We start from the raw sequence: 15,991 nt of genomic DNA, 5'->3' as shown, positions 1-15,991 counted from the left end.
CAGATACATAGTGATATATTCTGCAGATTATTACACCTATGGCTTTTCTACACCCTTATGTTCCCCGTAGAAGAAAGGTTCCCTGGATAAATTCTCCAATATAAAAATAAAAGCACAAAAATGTGTAAAACAAATATATTTATTGTAGAATGTGGTAGAGTTGCTGCGATGTCTTCTGTGGCTCCGGCCCCTTAACAAGCGGTGATTGGTGAGATGAAGAGGGGAAGGGTCCGTCTTCACACGTGGATATGGCCGTCAGTCCACCTTTACACAGCTCAGTCCTGGATCAGAAGAGACCGGGACGTTTTTCATGTTTCTCACATTTTTCATAGTCGAATCCTAGAAAAGAAAAATCCAATAAGCAAAAAACATTCACAAAACCTTCACCAGCAGAAGATGAAGACGGAGCAGAGGACGTCAGACTTACCGGATCTCGCTTCTGTTCTGCTCGTCACTGCTTCTCAGCACTGGAGGAGTCTTCATGGGAATTTCAGATGGTTTAGGTGGTAAAGGCCACGATGTTGGGGTGACAACTGCAAAATAAATATCAGAAATTCAGTGCCCAGGCGGCTGTAGAAGAGATGTGAGGGGAGAAGATCATCAGTGGACGGCACTTACCTCACCTAAAGATGGTGAATGGGCCCTAAGTAAAGGATGGAATTAAGATGGCCGCTTTCTCTCCCGGGGGTTTGGGGCCCTGATGGTAAATGGGCCCCGAGTGGCAGATGGTACTAAAATGGCCGCTTTCTCTCCCAGGGGTTTGGGGCCCTGATGGTAAATGGGCCCCGAGTGGCAGATGGTACTAAAATGGCCGCTTTCTCTTCCGGGGGTTTGAGGCCCTGATGATAACCGTAGCCCCCGAAAGGTCCTCCATCTCCACATCATCAGGAAATTGGCGTCCGCCAATTTCCATTTTGTCACCCTCATCCTCCACATCCTCCATCTCCACATCATCCGGAAACTGGCGTCCGCCAACCTCCATTTTTTCGTCTTTGTCCTCCACATCCACCATCTCCACATCATCCGGAAGCCGGCGTCCGCCAACCTCCATTTTCTCTACAGTACTCATCGTGGGAAACGTCTTCACCAACATCCTCTTCTTACGCGACACCTCCATGATAAGAGCCAGCAAGAGAAACTGACACCGTGGTCAATGTGTGACCCCAATTTATAAACTTTCTGATGTCATAACTGGTTGGCCATTATGTGGAAACGGAACACGTCCAGATTACAGGCCACGCCCCTCATGACATCACGCTCAGGTTCTTCACAGTGCAGAGAAATAGAATCTGCCCACATTCTGGATGACATCACAAGAAGCGTATCCCAGTGAACCGTTACACCCGAGCGGCCATATAAAATGTAATATGGTACAAGAATACAGGCAGGAGGGTCACATTACACCCTCTGGGGAGGTTTCTATCACCTCAAAGAATTCCCAAATCAATGTGGTCAATTCCACAGACTTTCTAAAATGTAGAATCGCACCCATAAAACATACAACACAGGCATTTACATACGGGTTCATGGACTCTCACCCAAAATTGCGTTCATGCCAAGGCCAATGGTGTAATATATGACCCCAGAGAAGAATCGCTCAATGTTTTCACAGCTAATGTAATCGCCACATGGGAAACACCCTCCACCATGGGTTATGCGTGCCAAGTGGAGAGGTGTCACATGGTCGCAGCTATGTCATGAGACGTGTCATCATCAAATTTACCAGAATGGGGTCAGATATCAAAAACATGCCCTGGGAGTTGTAGTTTTGCAACAGCTGAAGACTACTGATGTGCTGAACCGTGTCTGAATCCTAGATGAGGACATCACTGGAAGTTTCAGTATCGGCAGGGGCCCAAAAGGACCCACCAGCAGAATGTATCAGAGCGTCGCCCTGTCTGCGGCCTCTAAACAATAATATGGCGCAATATACAGCACAACCTCCATTTTCTCTACAGTACTCATCTTGGGAAACGTCTTCACCAACATCCTCTTCTTACGCGACACCTCCATGATGAGAGCCAGCAAGAGAAACTGACACCGGGGCACAATACAGCTTCATATCACACACTAATCGCGGATATTGATAGTATACACCACAAATGCTTGATTAGAGGAGCCTGACTGCAGGTATAACCACTAATCATGAAAATGGGGGTGTCTGATCCCCCACTGTACACATTAGAGACGATAGTTAAAAACCAGATAGCTGGCTGCACTTCACACTCTATTATAGTCTATGGGAGGTATGGAGTAAGCGAGCTCCTGTATGGTCTATGGGAGGTATGGAGTAAGCGAGCTCCTGTATGGTCTATGGGAAGTATGGAGTGAGCGTGCTCCTGTATGGTCTATGGGAGGTATGGAGTGAGCGTGCTCCTGTATGGTCTATGGGAGGTATGGAGTGAGCGAGCTCCTGTATAGTCTATGGGAGGTAAGGAGTGAGCGTGCTCCTGTATGGTCTATGGGAGGTATGTAGTGAGAATGCTCCTGTAGTCTATGGGAGGTATGGAGTGAGCGAGCTCCTGTATAGTCTATGGGAGGTATGTAGTGAGCATGCTCCTGTATAGTCTATGGGAGGTATGGTGTGAGCGTGCTCCTATATAGTCTATGGGAGGTATGGAGTGAGCGAGCTCCTGTATAGTCTATGGGAGGTATTGAGTGAGCGAGCTCCTGTATAGTCTATGGGAGGTATGTAGTGAGCATGCTCCTGTATGGTCTATGGGAGGTATGGTGTGAGCGTGCTCCTATATAGTCTATGGGAGGTATGGTGTGAGCGTGCTTCTATATAGTCTATGGGAGGTATGTAGTGAGAATGCTCATGTATAGTCTATGGGAGGTATGGAGTGAGAATGCTCCTGTATAGTCTATGGGAGGTATGGATTGGGCGTGCTTCTGTATAGTCTATGGGAGGTATGTTGTGAGCATGCTCCTGTATAGTCTGTGGGAGGTATGGATTGGGCGTGCTCCTGTATAGTCTATGGGAGGTATGTAGTGAGAATGCTCCTGTATGGTCTTTGGGAGGTATGTAGTGTGCGTGCTCCTGTATAGTCTATGAGAGGTATGTAGTGTGCGTGCTCCATGTACTTCATAGGATGTCCCAGAATGAGAGAACTCGGGTAAAAAGTAAGACCCCTAAATTATTCAGACCTCTCAAATTAAATCAGACTCCAAACCAGACTCTAGAAAAAGTACAGACCCCAGCTTAGACCCATTCTATGACCACCGGAGGCCTAACAATGGCCCCCTGGTCTACTATGTACGGTAGCCTACAAGGCCCTGCCAGAGGCACAATGCAGTGTATTATACCAGCGATCAAAACGCTAGACAACACTGAGGACAAGGACGGGCGCGTTTCTTCAATAAGAAGCTGCTTGTCTTTTTATAACATTGTCATATTTAATAGAAACGTCTCCATACTGTCAGGCGGCGCTCATGTTTGTAGACTGGAATTCTCATCTAACCTCAGGACGGAACCTGATTTCGATCAGCCGTTTGAAGGGGCCGCAGCAGTACGGTGAGCGCCGCCTCCCCTTCATTGTTTACCAGGCACAGCGGCGTACTTTTATTAGCGGCTGTGCCTGGTATTACGGATCACTACAGCTCCATCACATTCAAGTAAACGGGACAGATGTAATCCCAGGCACAGTCACCTCTAAAAATACAGAGCAGTGTAAACAATGAAGGGGGTGTAGCTCTCACCGGAGCACTGCAGACCCTTCATACAGCTGATAGAGAATCCGACGCCTACCAATCTTATTATGATGGCTTATCCGAAGATGAGACCAATTTAACAAAAATTGAAAAAACCTTTAAAGGGTATGTTCACACTAATCAGATCGGCTGAGGAAAATTCTGCAGCAAATCCGATCCAGATTTTGCAGGGAATTCCGTAGGAAAGTCTGCACTAAATCGTGTTTCATTTGGTGAAAATTTTTGCCTGGAATTACCGCTGCGGAGAACAGCAGAGAGATGAAAAAGAAAACCATGATGACGACAAAACTCCCCCCTCTGGCGCTGCAGCCATTGACGACACCCTACTCCCCCGGCCGCTCTCCATGCAGCCATTGATGACACCCTACTCCCCCCTCTGGAGCTGCAGCCATTGACGACACCCTACTCCCCCGGCCGGTCTCCATGCAGCCATTGATGACACCCTACTGCCCCGGCTGGTCTCCATGCAGCCATTGACGACACCCTACTCCCCCGGCCGGTCTCCATGCAGCCATTGATGACACCCTACTCCCCCGGCCGGTCTCCATGCAGCCATTGATGACACCCTACTCCCCCGGCCGGTCTCCATGCAGCCATTGATGACACCCTACTCCCCCCTCTGGAGCTGCAGCCATTGACGACACCCTACTCCCCCGGCCGGTCTCCATGCAGCCATTGATGACACCCTACTGCCCCGGCTGGTCTCCATGCAGCCATTGACGACACCCTACTCCCCCGGCCGGTCTCCATGCAGCCATTGATGACACCCTACTCCCCCGGCCGGTCTCCATGCAGCCATTGATGACACCCTACTCCCCCGGCCGGTCTACATGCAGCCACTGACGACACCCTACTCCCCCGGCCGGTCTCCATGCAGCCACTGACGACACCCTACTCCCCCGGGCGCTCTCCATGCAGCCGGCCTCCTGGTATAATGTTTCGTCCCATGTGATCTGCAGCCCGGGGAGGTGGATTTTCTTAAGTGGAAATGGGGTTGTTGTTTTTTTACTCTACTTTTTGTTGCCTGTACCCAACATTTGGTGTTTGTTGCAGATATTCATTTCTCCATTGAACTCAATCAGGAAAATCTGCAACAATCACGTAACCATTCTGCAGCATAAGTTGACGTGTGAATTTCAAAATCCACACTGCAAGTCAATCACTGCAAATCCCGTAAAATCTGCAGCAAATCCGCTAGGTGTGAACGTAGCCTAAGGCGGCCGCGGAATGTTACAGCGCTATGAAGGTAATGTCACTGACTCCTGGGATGTACATGAAGATCTGATCACCTACTTATCAGGTACTTGGGTAAAGCTGCATCTGACAAGTAATTGGGGACTCCTCTATGCCGAGCCCCCACCTATATAGACATTGTTTCTTACATGAAAAGAGGTGACCCCCCCCCCCACTATTGTCTATGTTTATTTTACACGCATTGGGGTATACGCTGATTATTCCAGATACATTTCTTTACACTTTATTTTTACCCTCAAAGATCTGCCTTATGTTATATGTTTCATTTAAATGTCATGAATTTGATATAAATTTACAGCCTTAAAACCGCAACAAAGAGCGAATGACTTACCTCATGAGCACTGAACAGCGGCTGAATCTTCCCCAAACTCAAATCAGGGGAACGACTGTCGGTGTTCGGATTATTTTGTTGCAGTAAAATCTAGGAAACAAAATGAGATAAAATGAGGGTGGAAGAAGAATGAGACATTGTGCACAGAAACATTTTCCTTCTGGTAAGATGTAAGAACTGAGCATGTGCAGCGCTGCCGGTTACATCTATAGCATCTGTCATCATGATGTTCCTGAGCATTCATCTCAGACACCACGTCTGCATAAAGTCACTGACTGAGTGTGAGCGCCCCCTGTAGGATTGATTAGTCAGGTCTGCTCTGATATAAACAGGATTCCCTGGATGTCTCCCATTCATTGGACAGGAGACTGGTAACTGGATCGTGCAGCGAGCACATGTAGACAAGTGATGGCTCCTCGCACCAGAGATCGCCATTTAGGAAGATACACTGAACAGCCACCGATTCTTACACCATTGGAGCTTCCCTGTATGGAAATTAGACACGTGGCCCCGGAGTGAACGCTTTCTGTGGATCAGTTTCAGTGTGAATCCACATTCAAATTGGAAAATCAAGTGATCTGAGCGACTTCGAACAAAGAATGGTCATCGGTGTTAGACTAGCCTGGACCAGTGATTTAACAACGGACGACCTTGTGCGGTTTTCTCATGCAACGGTGTGGAGAGTTTACAGATAATGGTGTGATCTAGGAAAACATCCAGCGACAGTGGATCCGGTGAACGTCAACAACTTGTCGACAAAAGGGCTCAGAGGAGGATGTCAGGAATCGTTCTGAAGAACAGAAAAACGTGTCCGAACACACAACTCATGGTTCCTCAGCACGGAGGAGTTATAACAGCAGACAACCAGTTCTGGTGCCATTGCTCTCTAAGGGAAACACAATGACAAGACTCTAGTGGGCAAAAGAGCGCACAAATTGTACCACTGAGCAGTGGCAGAACATCGCCGGGTCAGATGATCCAGATTCTGGTTGCTCCGTGCAGAGGAGAGGTTCAGAATTTGGCTAAAGCAGCATGAATGGATGAACCCGTCCTGTCAGGTGTGAACAGGTCAGGCTGGTGGAGTAATATTGCCGTTTCTTTGGCACACCCCGAGTCCTCTGTGGCTTGAACAGTACGGCTTACATAAGCTTTGTGACGACCAAATCCATCCCTTCATGGCAGTGTTCACCCTATGGCAGGACACTTTAGCGATAACTGTGAGAAGCGATCCTGTCCGCATCGCCCAATATTCCTGCAGAACGATTCCAACACCAAGTGACATTTATTACACAAGGAATTGCTGCGGTTCTGAAGGCGAAAGGAGGTCCAACCCGCTACTAGACGGGTCTCTCTAATGACGTGGCCAGTCAGTGAATATTAGTGGCAATGCCATACACAATCACATTGTCTCCTATTGGAGTATAAATAATTATGTGTGGCGTTATTACAATGTTACCTTGTAACGGCTGATAACTGCGAGATGTAGAGAAGCCACAACATGTAAGTGGGAGCTCAGGATCTGCATCTCCACAGCTGGGATGGATCCATGGGAGGAACGTTCCTCCACAGACACCTAAAGGAAGAAGGAGCACATATATAAGAGGACCTATGTCTGGCCTGGATTTGGCTGTAGAAAATAAAGAATCCTCTGTCTTTAGATCTGATACTTGGGTGATAATAGGGGAGTAACCGGTAACACAAACATTTCTACACATCAGGTGATTTACATCACAAACGTCAGCGCAGTGAACACAATCCATGACGATTTCCAACATAAAAGTGATGGCTGAACATCCGTAAAATAGGAAGACGATCTCTCAATACTAAATCCAAGTTACACTGGATCTGGTCTTTGTTTTCATTCTAAAGGATGGACAATTAGTTATTCAATACTTTCTTACTACCGATGAGAATGTCACAAGGACAACACTTGTGGCGAGGATTTGTTGAATTGTCCGGCTCATAGAACGTTCAGCCATAACAATAAAACCACTAACAGTGGAAGTGAATGACATTGATGATCTGGTTACAATGGCGTCTGACAAGGGGTGGGATATTTTAGGCTGGATTCACACGAGCATGTTCGGTCCGTAATGGACGGAACGTATTTCGGCCGCAAGTCCCGGACTGAACACACTGCAGGGAGCCGGGCTCCTAGCATCATAGTTATGTAGGACGCTAGGAGTCCCTGCCTCGCTGCCGGACACTGTCCCGTACTGTAATCATGTTTTCAATACGGGACAGTAGTTCCACGGCGAGGCAGGGACTCCTAGCATCATAGTGATGTAGGACGCTAGGAGTCCCTGCCTCGCTGCCGGACACTGTCCCGTACTGTAATCATGTTTTCAGTAGTTCCACGGCGAGGCAGGGACTCCTAGCATCATAGTGATGTACGACGCTAGGAGTCCCTGCCTCGCTGCCGGACACTGTCCCATACTGTAATCATGTTTTCAGTAGTTCCACGGCGAGGCAGGGACTCCTAGCATCATAGTTATGTAGGACGCTAGGAGTCCCTGCCTCGCTGCCGGACACTGTCCCGTACTGTAATCATGTTTTCAGTAGTTCCACGGCGAGGCAGGGACTCCTAGCGTCGTACATAACTATGATGCTAGGAGCCCGGCTCCCTGCAGGGTGTTCGGTCCGGGACTTGCGGCCGAAATACGTTCCGTCCTTTACGGACCGAACATGCTCTTGTGAATCCAGCCTTAGGCAGTGAGTGATCAGTCAGGTCTTGAAGTTGATGTTGGAAGCAGGAAAAATGGACTAGTGTAAGGAGCTGAGCGAATTTGACAAGGGCCAAATTGGACCTCCTTTGGCCTTCAGAACCGCAGTAATTCGTTGTGTAATAAATGTCACTTGGTATTGGAATGGTTCTGCAGGAATATTGGCCGATGCGGACAGGATCGCTTCTCACAGTTATCACTAAAGTGTATACAGAATGACTGACCTCTAGAAGCCGAATACAAAGCTCCTTTCCATCTGGGGTCACACCTTGCACCTCCTGTACATCTTCCTGGTTTACCAGCACCTCTGGCAGCAGCCAGTGCAGCACAGCAGAGCAGAGGGATCTCCCTGAGGGGAAAAAGACAGAAACATATCCTACATATTCATCATAAAACTAAGTCTTTTATACCCTGTTCACACGCTCAGGAAAAGATCTGCACCGAATAATGAACACGCTGCAGATTATAAAATCCACAGAATGTGCTCAAAATTGCTGCAATGGACTATTTTATAGGAAGCCATCAGTATGTGGGAGGAAAGCAGAATATCTGGAGCAAACCCACCCAAATACAGGGGGGACATACAAACACCTTGTCCTTGGTCGGATTTGAACCCAGGACCACAGAGCGGCAAGGTAAGTGCTGACCACTGAGCCACCCTGTGCACCAGAGGAAGACGAAGAGGGATATTTATGGAAAGATGTGCATTGGAAGAGTGGAGTCGTTGACCTTGACAACCAATCAGGCTGCTGCTTTCATTTTCCAAAGGGCCTCTGAAAAAGGAAAGTTGGATTCTGATTGGTTTGCGATGGGAAACTACTCCCCTTTACCTTTGCACTAGTTTTCATAAATCTCCCCCTAAATGTGCGTAATACAGATATAATACACAGCAGTCGCTCACCTGATTGTTTATTCTGTAAGGAACAATCCAACAGCACGGCCGACAATCGAACTGAAGCTTTAAAAGGCGTTGTAGAATGAAGTCTCTGGTTACAAACAGTCGCAGAGGATTTACCCCATTGGTCACTTTTCGGAGATGTTTTCCAAATCGCTCTCACTGCGTCCTCAGGCAGAGTATGTGATGCTGCAGAGCAATAGGCAGCCCGGGGGATTGTACGCAGGCATTGCAATATGTCAATGATGTGCTCCTGTAGAGGTCGGCAGACCCCATGATTGTGTGAGGGAGACACGGAGGGCTCTGAAGAGTCACCACCGTCTGCAGAAAACCCATTTACACTGTCAAATAAGGAGCACCACATCTTATAGGGAAATCCAGGCTGTTACATCCAAGTCCAGGTAATGGGAATGCTAATTCCTTGGTCTCCCCAGGAGAAGAATAAGAGGTGATTGGGTCAGTACTTATGAGGAGACATAAGGTCCATCCATGTTCCAAGATGTAGTCGCTCTGGTTTTCCAAATTGCAGTATACGGTCATATAGGCTTCCTGAAGAATGTGGGTCCAGGACACCCTGATGGCACAGTAGTGCAGCCTTCTCCCATTCATTTGCGGCCCCTTCAAGATAGTTGATCGTCGGGGGTGCTGAGAGTTGGACCCCTAACTGATCTGGTATTGATGGGCTGTCCTGAGGATAGGCCAGCAATTTCTTAGGACTGGAAAACCACATTCTCTACGGGTCCCTCACAGATTACACAGGCGCTGCATCATCCCAGTCAGCCAATCACAAAGCCTCTATCATTGTGTGAGAGCTGATAATGCAGATTCTGTATACCGGAGCCGTCTACAGCCACAGATGGAGTAGAAAGAGGAGGGAATCTCACAGGGTTCAGTACACGGAGTTAACCCTTCACTACCCCTAGCCCACTAGGGAACTTCTCATCAACCCCATTCACTGCACCAGCCCACCAGGGATGTTACCCATCATTGTAGAGGAAATCAAGAGACGACCTGAACATCTTCCAGAGATTTATTTTCTTATACAATCGTTATTTTAAAAATATAAGATGCAGGTTTGATGGTGAAATGGCCCCCCCCCCCCATGCTGCATTGCACAGGGCCCTCTGTCATCTGTGGACACTCTTTATACAAAACACATAACATTACAATGAAGTGCCCCCGTGCTAAACAAAGAAGAACTGTGTATCGTGGGCATGATTGCAGATGGCTGTGATATAAAACGCCATCCACGTCCATACTGTGAATTGTGTGCTCAGAAAATACTATTCTGAACTTCTTCAATGCAGCCACATTCATTGGTGTCTCTCAGCAGTACACATTACATACAGCAGGGGGCGGAATAGTCACGACTGACAACTTCCATCCAATTCCACACAAGGAGAATCTATAGGTATTTCTACGTTCCCCTCGGTTACAGTGGGTTTTCTCCATGCTCTGGTACTTTACTAGTTAAATGTCTTCCCAGAGAAGAGAGAATAAATGTGAGTGATTCTCTATGGATGATTCATGAGGATGAGAGGAGAGTGAATCGTCTGTGCTGTCTCCACTATATAGGACAGCACAGCGGGCAGCGGGGGTAGAGGAAATGTTCCCGCAGCCATTCCGAGTATTACAATTGGGAGACATGACTCTTCATAAACGTCCCATTTTCTTCTCTTGGCTTCGCAGCCGTCTAGTAGTTTTGCTTAGAGACAGAAATGACTAAAGAGGAGACTTGTTTTATCCACGGCAGCAATAGTGGCTGTAACTCCACGACAGGCAGAACTCGTGACCCTAGAAATCTGAATGGCACCTACTAATATTGTATCTGACATTAAAGTCAAACTCCACACCATAATATTACATGAAGTTAAATTCCCTAAACCCAGAGTCCTAGGCTGGCCATACTCTTACCATAGCGGACGGCCGACAGCTTTCCTATGGCGCAGCCGAGTGTCCACGTCTTGTCAATAGGGAGAAAGCTGCTGCGAGACTTCTCTGGAAGCGGCTGATCTGCTACCAGCACAAAGGATCGGGGAGGTTGAAATTCAACGTGCCTGACCCTTCTCTCCCCCGACATCTGCCGTCAGGGGTGGTTCGGGACGCTGCCATGCACATTAGATGGTCGGCCGATCCTGCTGAAATCGGCGGGTTAAGCCGACGTACATCTAATGTGTATGACCTGCTTTCTACTTACCTGGGCTCGATAGACAGACAGACAGACGACGGCCACTCATTAGTGCCCCAAGCAACAAGGGAGAGGGAACCCAACAGCAGAACCAGGAGACACTTTACAGGGAATGTTTGTTTTTGGCCATCTCTATGGGCAGCGGAGGGGACGTATTTAGCAGTAAATTCAGAGTAAACAGTTAGGAGGGGAGAATGGGAAAGGAAAGAAGCCGGATTCTCAAATCTGATATATGACAAGATTATTATATTCACTTGTACTATCCATTTATACAATGTTTGGTGAAAAGTGAGTGACCACTGAAGCCTAAACTTGCAGCAAATATTATACAAATACACCGATCATTTAACACTTTTATTTTCCCATTAAAAGTCTTGATCTTTTTCCCACCTTTCTGACACGGAGCCAATTCCAGACAACATCTCTTTGATCCTCCGTCCGGCGATCACGCAGCTCAATCCATGCCGCTGATCTTTGCTTTCATTCTGATGTAACTTGCAGAGCACAAGACGTCCCCTCTTAGACAAGGCAACGAGCCGAGTAGCTTTACAGAAAATACCAAAAATAAATAAATACATGATCTTAAAAAGAGATTGACACTGTGGAAAGTGGACGTGCACCTTCATAGATGTCACCTGCACTGGTCACCGTCATCGTAGACCATGACGTCATATTATCTGGGAGTCTCCCACTACACACAACGCTGGATGACGTGAACATCACAGACACAAAAAGGGCAATTTATTAAGACTGGTGTAAACCTGTTCCCCCCTAGTATCGGGATTCTCTGGGATTTCAGTCTGATCCTGAAGAGCTGCTCTTGCTGCTTGCAGCTTCTCTATGTCAGGGCTGGATGAACTCGATGAATTAATGCCCCCACAAAACTACAACTGGCTGCCAAATGGTTTATTCTATTGAAGTCTATAAAATACAAGATATGCCATAAATGTCTGATGGATGGGCGTCCAGACTGTGGGACCCGCACCCATCTCACCCACAAGCACCAACACCACCCCAGTTATTCTCCACCTGAATGCCACAATCGGGGGACGCTGCTTCACCAGCTGGGACAGGGTTCAGGTGACCCCCATTCTGGAGATAGATGCGGGTCCCAGAGCTGGGTCTCGCATCTATCAGACATTTATGACATATATAATGAATAGGTGGGAATGTCCCTTTAAGGACCACCTGAAACAACCAAAGAGGTTGCTCCTAATTAGAAAAAAGGGGCTGAGTTGTGTCTCCAGAAACAGTGCCACTTTTATCTACGGGCTGTGTGTGGTATTGCAGTATTCACTTGAATGTGGATGAGTTGCAGTCCCAGGAGAGGGAGTATTTTCTATGCAGTGGCATCTGATGAGAAGCAGCAATGGAAGAGAAGCCTGTAATGGGGGGATCCGGGTACACGAGACGTCAGTTATCTCACGTCTCGTCATTGACATATTGAGGTGCGTTATTTCTCAGGGAAATCTGCATAAAAGGAGACTCCTAAAACCTGACACGTCATTCAGTTCCACTACATGTAAGTGTGTTATGACCGGACAATCCAGCACAGAAGGGGTCACCCAATGTAAACCCCTCTGAAGTTGGGAAATCTCCCGGTGACCTCATAGCAATTCTCCTCCACAACACATATACATATAATATATGTACATAATCTACAAGTAGAACAATTTTTAGTAACTTACCATGTAATGAGGACACCTGTGACAAGGCCACGATCATGGCTATATTGTGACGGAGGGAGGACACTGTGGAGCAGGCGGTATTGTTGCTTGCGGTTTCTTTACCCCGGTGTGATGGGGTCACATAGATGAGATCGCTGGACGTGGAGTAGAAAGTGCAGATCACTGAGAAGGGTAATCTGTCATCTTTATATGCACAGGACACGGCATCTGGATTATCACCACTTGTCACCGACACGATCAGACCCTTCTGGCCAACAACCAGTAAACAGTCACACGCTGTATTTTCGGCAGGGGCTGCTCAGTATTGAGGTCACATGATCGCATCCTTATAGAAACGACAGGCTGCTCCAAGTGGTAAAGAAGCTTCATTGAGCCGTGGGTTGGGTTGTGATTTGCAGAGTGACGCACCCCAGCACTCTCTACTGGAAAGCTCACTACCTGACCATCAGGGAACCCACAGAGGATCATGGGAGATTCCAATATTGCAAGATCAACCCCAAAGAGTCTAGTGAATAAGGCAGCCTGCAGCGCTGAGTGACGTGGAGAATCAGCGCTCATTGCTTCTTCTTTCCACAGAGAAACACAGCACAGGACGGGCTGCAGGTCACAGCGGTCCAGCCCATATTTATGAGAAAACCTCACTTCTCTGGATGGGGCTGTGGACGGCTCTTCATGTTTTAGGGATTCCAGTTGAAACACTGAGATCTTCCATTTGTCCTGCAGAGCTAATACAACAACAAGAACCTCATGGGCCACCATGAAAGAGCAGATAGACGGATCCAGCACACGACCAAAAGTGGGGCCTATCTGGTCCACGGTCACGTCTCCTTTATTGATGGCAGAACTGGGTTCCATCAACAACCTGAATAGAAACAAATAACAAAACAAATTGTGTTCAATAGTGACTGGAACGTTACAAGTTGTGCATCCCAAAGACAACAAATACAAGGTCATTCAGATAAATGGTAGAGACGTAGGAGGTCCCGGTATTGTAGCTGAATCATGGCCGTCTGAAACCAGCGTTAAAGGACTTCTCAGCCTCTGATCGCCTATTCTCACAGACTCTGTTCTGAACTTCTGACTTAATAGAGGGGAGTCCTGATCTATTTCCCTGAGCAGAAAATTGCTAGAAAGAGCATCAGAGGACCCGGCAAGCCATCACAGAGAGCACATTGATTTAGATGGGAATCATGTAATGCTTCATTTCTCCTGTGGTGGCGCTGTAGTGGAATTGAACACTCAATGATCTGTCTCACCTTCCTTGTTCATCCCACTCTAGAAGGTATAATCCATTCTGGGCACAAAGGACATAGAGCTGGCGTGAACTTGTAGGAAATTCTATGTGCCAAACGTTGGAGGGAAATAGATAGACAGCCTGGAAAACATCAACATATTAGGTTTTCAATAAAGTCCACCACTTTGTGTATACAGCTCCTATGTATTCCTATGTGTCTCCATGGTTACAGAGTAGAAATACACCCTGTGTAGTCTGATTCTGCCGCCTCTTCTACTGTAGGTTCAGAAGTAGCAGCGACCGAGGGAGTGGAGTAACACATGACTGCAGAATCAGACTATACATAGGGCTTGTTCGTACTCTGTAGTCATGGCGACACATAGGTCTGCATAGGAGCTGTAGACACAAAATAGTAGGATGCATTAGAGCAAATAAAAATTGGTTGCAGGAGCGGGCACATCTTTGACAGCGTATATCCATCTTGAAACAACTTTGCAAAAATAGTCTTGATTCAAAATCTTCCACCGTTTTGTGTATACAGCTCCTATGCAGACCTACAGATTACAAACAACTCCTGTGTGCAGTCTGATCCTACAGTAGGATGAAGCAGGGGCGGAGGGAGTAAAGATGGTCATAAACACGAGGTTAAAGTCTGCAGAAATGGGTGATTTTTATTTGCAAAAATAACAGAAAGGAACGCTCGTGGTGGCCGATGGTAGACGTCTGTCCTCCAGAGATGTGATCCACCAGGTTGGAAAAAATCGCCGTGGTGCGCCAAATTACGTATGTAAGGTCTGATCAGCCGAATTTGGCCAATCCAATGCCCCTTTACGCAGGCACCAGATAGGCACGGACTACCTGATTGGCCAGTTTACGGTTACGCTGCTAGTGGGATCGTTCATGTGTTGGCTGCCCTACACACGACCGTAACATCAGACTACACAGGATTTGTAGTCTATAACCATGAGGACACATAAGTCTACATAGGAGCTGTATACATAAAAGGATGAGATTTTAGTGAAAGTTGGCGCCTCTTTTAGTATAAAGATGGTTGCCGTGGTGTGAACACCCTCCAAGCTCCAATAGTTCTGAATATAAACAGAATATAAAGCATCTCCCCGTCACTTGCTTCTTCTCCGTGCTGAAGACATACACACTGAGGACTGAGGTCAATGTAGAAAAAAAAGGGGTAGCCAGGTTAGAGAGGGGTCAGACTATATTGGTGGGGGGAGAAACAGAATGTGGGGAGAGGACTAGACAACAAGATAAGGAGATCCTTTTGTTGCAAAACATCAGTGTAAATAAAAAGGCCCGATTAATGTCAAATCACATTTCTGATAATAAAAGTGAAAAACTGACAGGCAAGTTAAAGTGTATGTTCACAAATGCCAGAAGTCTAGCAAGCAAAATGGGGGAGCTGGAGGCCTTGATACTGGAAGAAAATATAGATATAGTTGGTGTTGCTGAAACATGGCTGGACTCTTCACATGACTGGGCTGTAAATCTACAGGGTTTTACACTTTTTCGGAAAGACAGGACAAATAGGAAAGGCGGTGGTGTATGTCTGTATGTGAGAAGTGATATGAAGGTGGTGGTGTATGTCTGTATGTGAGAAGTGATATGAAGGTGGTGGTGTATGTCTGTATGTGAGAAGTGATATGAAGGTGGTGGTGTATGTCTGTATGTGAGAAGTGATATGAAGGCGGTGGTGTATGTCTGTATGTGAGAGGTGATATGAAGGTGGTGGTGTATGTCTGTATGTGAGAAGTGATATGAAGGCGGTGGTGTATGTCTGTATGTGAGAAGTGATATGAAGGCGGTGGTGTATGTCTGTATGTGAGAAGTGATATGAAGGCGGTGGTGTATGTCTGTATGTGAGAAGTGATATGAAGGTGGTCGTGTATGTCTGTATGTGAGAAATGATATGAAGGTGAGTGTGAAAGAGACAATAGTGGGTGAATACTGTG

At 47.1% G+C, this 15,991-nt stretch overlaps 1 pseudogene; it reads right to left on the bottom strand.

The window, feature by feature from the left end:
- Positions 1-233: 233 nt before the first annotated feature.
- LOC142716196 (Fanconi anemia core complex-associated protein 100-like) lies at positions 234-14,165 on the bottom strand (annotated as a pseudogene).
- Positions 14,166-15,991: the final 1,826 nt, after the last annotated feature.

Source organism: Rhinoderma darwinii, unplaced genomic scaffold, assembly GCF_050947455.1.
Source record: "Rhinoderma darwinii isolate aRhiDar2 unplaced genomic scaffold, aRhiDar2.hap1 Scaffold_4479, whole genome shotgun sequence".
In the NCBI taxonomy this organism is placed as follows: Eukaryota; Metazoa; Chordata; class Amphibia; order Anura; family Rhinodermatidae; genus Rhinoderma; species Rhinoderma darwinii.
The sequence above is the reverse complement of the archived record's forward strand: the minus strand, read 5'-3'. Positions and strand labels throughout refer to the sequence as shown.